Raw genomic sequence first — 7,968 nt, 5'->3', positions numbered from 1 at the left:
CAGTAGGACCCAACTCAGCAGTCTGTGTCAGCAACAGCCACTGACAGGGCTGACTGTAGTGAATACGGCATATGTCACATTTTACATATGTAAGACAACTATGTTGAATTGACCTAAATCCAACAAGTAGACTTGCATGCAGGTTGGCTGACTTGCAACCCGAGTGCCTTCACTACATCTATCCGAAGCCCCTTGCAGAAAACAAAACCGTTAGATCTTTGACTTCCAAAATGCCGGATTTTATGCTTTCATTACAGTTGCTGAGGGTAAATGTCTGAGCTGAGATCGGCAGGAAGAGGCCTCTCTGAACCACGGTGCACACAAACACATGGCATACTCACATGGCTTCCTGTTCGGCCTGTGTTGTGGACCACGGCTCAGAAGTGGTAACAGTAAGGAGACGTTGGAGTGAGGGATCCCCTGGATCTTTGTGGACTGTCTGTTATCGCTGATTACTGCTCTTACCCTGCCATCTGCTGGTACTGCTGCTCTCTGGTTCCACACATGTGCAATCCCTTTGTCTCTTCCTCCTGTTTCTCTGCCACTCTCAGCCACGGTCTAACATGGACCACCATCTCTCTCTTTCTCCCTTCATTCTCCTGTGTCATTTCTCTAAACTGCAGAGATAGGAAGAGAGAGAAAGAGAAACAGAAAGAGAGAGAGAGAGAGCGGCAGAGAGACCTAGAGAGAGCGATTGTTACAGAAAAATAAGTACGGTGTTTGAAAGCGACTTTAATTGAGGCATTTGTTATATTTGAAAAGGTGAATTCCTCTGGGGTGAATGCAGGAAACTCGACCTATTTCATAGCCTTAGACATTAATAAAGAATGGCATCTTTTGACTTTAGCTTTCAGACCACAACCTTAAATGAGCTAAATATAGGAGCAGACATGGTAATTCCCTCCACCTTGGGGGATGGAACTTAGGACAGGACTGTGGAAGAGGGCCTCCAATTAAAAGTGCAGGAGGATCCAAGCCCACATTCCCAGCCACACTCGCACATGTGCAAAGCAACACGCATGCACATATACCATCTCTCTCTCTCTAGCTCTCCCTCTCACACACACACACACACACACACACACACATACATACACACACACACACACACACACATAAACACACACACACACACACACACACACACACACACACACACACACACACACACACACACACACACACACACACACACACACATAAACACACAAACAGACATGTCCCAAAAGGGTCTGTGCACAACTCAATAATCGTACCATTAATAATCTGAAGAGGTCTGATGCTGGCCCTAATAGGAAACATCCGGACTGAGCTTTTTCTAGCTAATATAGAGGAGGAAGTGGGCTTGTTTTGTCTAGTTGCATGAAAACATGCCATAGAGGCTGCCTCTGTTAGGAGCTGCAGGAGTCCTGCCGGCTTGTGTGTGGGAATGTGTGTGTATGCTTGGTTGGTTTTATTTAGCTGCATATTTGACTTCTGGGATGTGTCCAGTATATAGTACATACATGTTGAACCTTTTTAGCATTTTGCATTTTCGATGAAAGCATCCTGATGCACAACCCCTGTACACACTGTTAAATACGGCAAGCCGTGTGTAATCTTGCCACAAAATAACCACTTGAACCACTTCAATAAAGGTCTACAACACTAGCTCTGTTATAATATCAGATTGTCAGAGCATAATCAAATATTGCTCCTGTACTTTTGAGTCCCTTTATTTCAAGTGCGTTTCCTTCATTTGTCTTATGAGGGAAACCCCATGTGTGTGTGAGACATGTTGGCTAACTAAGAAAAAAGGGAATTTATGAGTCAAGTATGTGTCTGAGCAGTGAGGTGTGTGTAAAATAGCTCCCTGTGACATTCATGACCTGCCATAACCTCCTCTGAAATGCAGGTATGCATCAAATGAAACATTTCTATCAGAACAGCTATATATTGACAATACACGGACATAATCCATCTGGTCTTGCTGGTTTGGTTACTTGAATTATTATAATTTGTTATGGAGAAAGGTGTGCATTTGGCCCAAAAGTTAGATTGTTTGCAATTGCAGGGTCTTCAAAGAGACCATCTGGGCTTCTAGCAGACTGGCTGGATGAGATGGTTTTCTGTGGGAAAAAGGTGACCGGCGGGGCTCTTGACCCTGAGCTCCTTCAGAAAGACTGTGACGTTGCATTACATGCTGGATAAGGCACGTTTCTCCCTCCACATGGGGTCAGGGAGCACTGAAGTGCAGGAGAACCTCAGAAAACCCCACTATAGCACCATCCCCATCAGGTCCTGAAGCGTGACGAGTGAGTTGGCATTTTTCCCAGGTGCCGTGTGGATTTTAAACTGGTTTATGGCATCTGACGTTTTCTCCCCCATGCAGCCGTCGCTCCGTCTTCCTTTAAAGAAAAGGTCACTGAGGTTGTCACACAATGGTGATATCGACATTAACCTACAATCGTTTTGGATGGATGCTGCTGTAACTGATTGCTAAGAAAGTTGACATTTAACTGCCAAAGAAGCGGCTGATAAGGGCTATCAGGGCTGATAAGGGCTGAGATCCAGGGGACTCAGAGGCTGTGCGGTCAGAGCGATAACTAGAGCTCACACTCCTTTAGCGAGACATCAGGCTTTATGTGAACCTGGCTGAGAGATATTACAAATATAAATATGCCTGCGCGTTCACCATTATTGGAATCAAGGCTGTCCATGCCATGTGACATGTCTACTTAACATGCAGGCATGAAAAATGACCCCATTTGAAGAACATTATGCCAATCTTGTCTGAGTGGTTTTGGTTTGTTAAGTACAATTTCTTTCAATCTGCTGACCTGTGTACTTCACCTTGGATTTCACTCTGACTACAGTTTTTTTACTACCTACAGCACAAAGTGTGTGTCAGTGTACGCTGTTTACATGTGTTGGCATGTGGGTGGCTCAGCATGTGCGTGTCTGTGTGTGTGTGTGTGTGTGCGTGTGCATCAAGGCATTCGCATGTGTGTAAGTGACCAGGTTGAGGTGTGATCTGTTATTCGGACAGGTTCGCTGCACTGTGTGCTGGAAATTTCCCCCGAGGCAGAGTCATTCCTCTCTGTCGTGCATTCAAATCCGTACAGCGCTGAAGCCCTCAAATCAGTGGGCATACATCACAGCAGCAGAGGAAAGCACCTCACCAGACTCCCCACTGGTGGGCCCGAACCAAACACCACACACCAGAGCATTTGTTCATTCCAACACAGGAGTTGTAATTTAAAAAGGTAAGTGTTTCAATTGTTTGCTTTAATCAGAATCTCAGATGCCTATTATACTATTGTTGGGGTTCCATAGAGGATTGATTATACGTTGATTATACTGTGTGGGTTATAATAGTAAATTCTTCAGTGAAGCCAGAGTTGAGATTCCTTAATATATTTATTTTTTCTATCATGTTTAATTGTTTCATATTTATGCTCTTGTGTATAGTTACTTTTTTATTCCATTCTTTATTCTTTATTCCTGTATTTAGTTTTTAAATGTTATACAAATTATAAAGTTTCCCAGATAAAAGCAAAACAGAGTACTAACTGAACACACATTTGCACATGTTAAACTAATGCTCTTTGTCTCTCTCTCTCTATCTTTCTATCTCTCTCTCTCTCTCTCTCATTCTCTCTGTCTCTCTCTCTCACACACACGCACATGCACAGAAAGAGAGAAAACACCCATAAATGCTTCCATCTGTTCCTCGATCCTACCTCATCTTATGAGGATCCATCTTGCTTGAGTGACGTTTGGTGAGCTGCAGGTTGTAGTTCAGTAGAGCGAGCTGAACAGAACAGCATTCGGAGTGATCTTCGTATTCACACGCCTCGTGGAAAGCACCCCTCCCCTTCTCACTTCCACTCCTCCTTCAGCTCCAATACACCAAGCATAAATATATTATAATCTCATCATCTGTCCATTTATACAGGTGTCAACCACTGACATGATTTCCAGCAAGTGTAGGCTCTCCGTTAGCAGACAACTGAAGTCGCAACATTATTATCAGAGCAAAATGTATTCATGATAGCAGAAGTCCAAGAGCCTTCTGGGCTTTGTAATATAATACCGGCCTCTTTATCAAATTTAACAGTTTATTGGAAACAGCTTGTACACATGATTTAAAAATGACGGGGGAAGGCTCCGAGGACCTCTCACTTTTTTCTTTCTGTCCTACCCCTTTCTCTCTCTCTCTTGCTCTCTCTCTCTCTATCTCTCCATGTTTCTCCCACTCACTCTCTCCAACTCTCTCTCCCCCTCTCCTCTTTTTTTTTTCTCCCTAAATTTTTAACTCTCTCTCTCTCCTTCTGCCATTTTCTCTATAGTTGTGTGATGTGGCTTCTCAGTCGAGGTCTCCATAGCAGAATGGTGGGGTCCTGCAGTTGTACAGAGGCTACGGTCCTGGTCTTGCAGTCACACTGAGGCGACGGCCCCTGAAGTGGGATGGCTGCCCCACTCACATGCTGCTCTCCCAGACCCCAGGACCCTCAACCCTCTCCCTCAATCCCACAATAACTTGAGAAACAGAAAACACCATACCATTTTGGTGTCAACAAAACCGGCATCTATAAGTGTAAAAACAGTAAATATATCAATAACCATAATTCAATTTATTAATAACTTGAGCTCAAATTTTGGAGTTATATATTCATGCTTTCCTGGTTTCACCCTCACACTCTTTGACTGCTTTAATCTGGATTTTCGTGAGTTTCACCACAGTCAGGAACAAGAGCAGTGGCATATAGCCCAGAATATGTCAGCCGAGAACATACAAGACATGCAGACCTGTATGTACATATGACATATATGAGTCAGAACACTGTCATTATGCAAAACCTGCATCAACAATGATACTTTTGCTTAAGCATCTTGATGTGTCTTTCACTTCCTTTTCACGCAGGGGTTCCCATGGCTGAGGAGGCCTGACAGTGCCTCCCCTGGTAGTGATGTCTCTGGGCTCAGCAGGGCTCAGCAGCCTTGAGAGGCAGCCTTCCGAAAGGGCTGGAGTAGAGAGAGGTGGGGGGGGGGGTGATGTTCTGCTGGGGTGACTTTCTCACTTTAGGAATGTGAGAAGAGGTGTGTGAATTCCTGGAGATGTGATTTAACCAGGGAGACACAGAGAGAGCAGGCAAGCGAGAGAGAGGCAGAGGGAAAGCGGGAAGAGAGGAACGGAGAGTGACAGATAGTGTGTCTTCTCGGAGAAAGTCTTCCTCTGGGTGTCAGGCCTCTGTGTCCCCTGCATCCTGTGTTCTCACCCTGTCGTGCTATGCCTGCCCACTGCTCCTGGATCTCTTTCCCTCTCACGTGCACCCTGCCAATTACACTCTTTCGTGGGTGGACACATGATGCGGCCACCTTCTGGAGGTACAGCTGTGCTACAGCAAGTCTCTGAAGCACTCTCTGTGGAGACATCCCTACTCGATCCCTCTCGGGTTTTGGTGGTGAGCTTTTTGGCAGTTGACCACATATCTGACTGGTTACGGAGAAGAAGTAAACAGAGAGAAGCTCACCCACATGGTTGACCATGTGGAGATGTAGCTCTGTCCTTCAGTAGTAACTCAGAAGCTGTAATGACTCCTGAGGGGCTGCTAAACACAGCCAGCAGGTCCTTAGCATTGACCCTCCACTGTCATCCACACAAATCTCTCCTAATGATTTAAAGCACACAGCAGAGGCCAGAGAACTAGCTATTAACGATGTGCTTTATAACACACTATATCTATGCGCTCTCCCTCTTTCTATCTCTCGCTCCCTTTCTCTCTATTTCTCTCACTCACTTTCTTTCTGACAGAGAGCCAGACCTGGCTTAGGGAGCGAAGGAAGAGATGAGACGGGGAGTTTATGACTACAGAAGACCACCGTCTGTCTTTATGAGGAAGGGTAAAAACAAGAATGGGTTTAATGTTCTCTCCTGGATCTGGACTCACTAACCCAGTCTTTTATAGGCATCAGTTCTTCAGCTTGTGACAGGGACGATTGTTCTATGACAGTTTTGGTTGATATACTGTAAAGTGACAAATTGGTTGATTGGTCACACCTGTTTTGCAACTAACAAGACCCTGGTAGCTAAAGTGGCCAAGTCATACTGCTGTATCCCAGGGCAAGATAAGAGAAATACCAGCACTTGTTCATGTTAATTACGAGACCATGGTAGGCTGTCTGACAGAGATTGGTAGCTGGACCTGCCTCAATCTGCATTGCAATAGGAGAGAATGGAACCGAGAGAGGGAGAGGGAGGGAGAGAGAGAGGAGACTGTGGTGGCGTGATGAAAAGCAGGTGAAAGTGCTCGCAGGCATGGTGTTTATCATGCAGGTTTAGCATGCACATGTGGAAATGAACGACTGCGTTATCTGCATAGGCTGGGTGAGCTTAGGTTTGTGTACAGTCATTTGTTGTGCGTAAGTGGCAGGCTGACGGCACCTGCGAGGCCATGATATATCGGCTCCCGCCTTTCACTTCTGCAACTATTGGCCGGCGTTCAGCAAGCCACCCCCCCCCCCCCACACCTCCCCGGAGCAGCCACGCATTTGGCTTAAATGGGAAAAAGTCGACGTTTGTGTCATGTGTGTTTTACCATTAGCACCATCATCCCAGCATGAAGATTAAGGGCCTGAGTCTCTTCAGGACTGCGCTGAAATGTGGCAAATGACAGCTGCTTCGGATACTAACAAGAAATCACACAGTTATTATTTTCTACGAGAACCATGCCTCACCCATTCGTGAGATGTATGAGGGTTCATGACATTATTGTCCTGCTTACTGCTAAGTACTGTCATGTGGAAATGCACATTTGACTGATCAGGCTGCTGTCAGTTGAGTCACTGAGGCTGTCTGGGAGGGACTGTTCCCACTGCACTGTAATGAGTCAGTTTTTGCTGTCAAATAAGGGCAAAGGAGAATGGGAGGGAGAGCTGATAACTGTCAATCCCATACAAGATTACCCAGTCAAGCCAGCTTGAGGCATTTTAACACACAATCATATGTACGTGCAAGCACATACAAGTCCATGCACACACATGTGCTGGCACACACGCACTCACAAGAATATGCAAACACATGTGCATGCACACACACACATACTCTCACACATACACTTGCATATGCAGCAAAAACACACAGCTTATGCTCATTTGCACACACTCACAGACACATACACCCTCATATGCACAAACTCTAACTAGCAAACACACACATTTGCACACACACAGACAAGAAGACGTACATACACATGCGCAACACACACAATAAAGACGCACACACACACACACACACACACACACACACACACAAAGAAAACATCTCATATGCATCCCCCATCGGTTCAGAGACATCACACAAAGAATGCTTGATTTATGCTTGCTTATTGAGTTCAAAGACTTGCTTGCTTATTGAGTTCAAAAACTCTCATCCTATACCTCACCTTAGTTCACCTGTACTATTTGACTGACACCTATAGAAAAGACTTTAAACCTACCAAACCACCCTATCGTCTTTTCTAACTTACAGTTGATTATAAAAGGTCAATAGACAGTATAATAGTTTAGAGTTATACAAAACAATTTTTGTCTTTGCATAAAATAATACAAATTTCCTTGCCTCAAGGTAAAATCACAAGAACTTTACTGTGACCAATCTCATTTATGAGACTGACAGTAAAATGGGGAGCTAGACGTTATCATATTAGCTAACGAAAATTAATCACTTAGTCTGTCTTTCATACATTTTATTATTTAACATAAAACACATTATGGCAGAGGAATGATGGGTGTTATTGCTCAGCCCTGAATTTAACGCATGAAAAACTGAACAAGTCCACTTCAAACTGTCCATGTCCAACGCAGGGAGAGATAGAGAAAGATAACAGAGACAGATAGAAATACTGGGGGGGGGGGGGGGGGGGTTTGGTGGTTATATTTATACTTACAATGTAATTTTCACAGAGGTCATGAAAATCTAATTTA

This window comes from Electrophorus electricus, chromosome 1 (genome assembly GCF_041902795.1).
Source record: "Electrophorus electricus isolate QZ-2024a chromosome 1, ASM4190279v1, whole genome shotgun sequence".
Taxonomy (NCBI): Eukaryota; Metazoa; Chordata; class Actinopteri; order Gymnotiformes; family Gymnotidae; genus Electrophorus; species Electrophorus electricus.
This window is presented reverse-complemented; position numbering follows the sequence as displayed.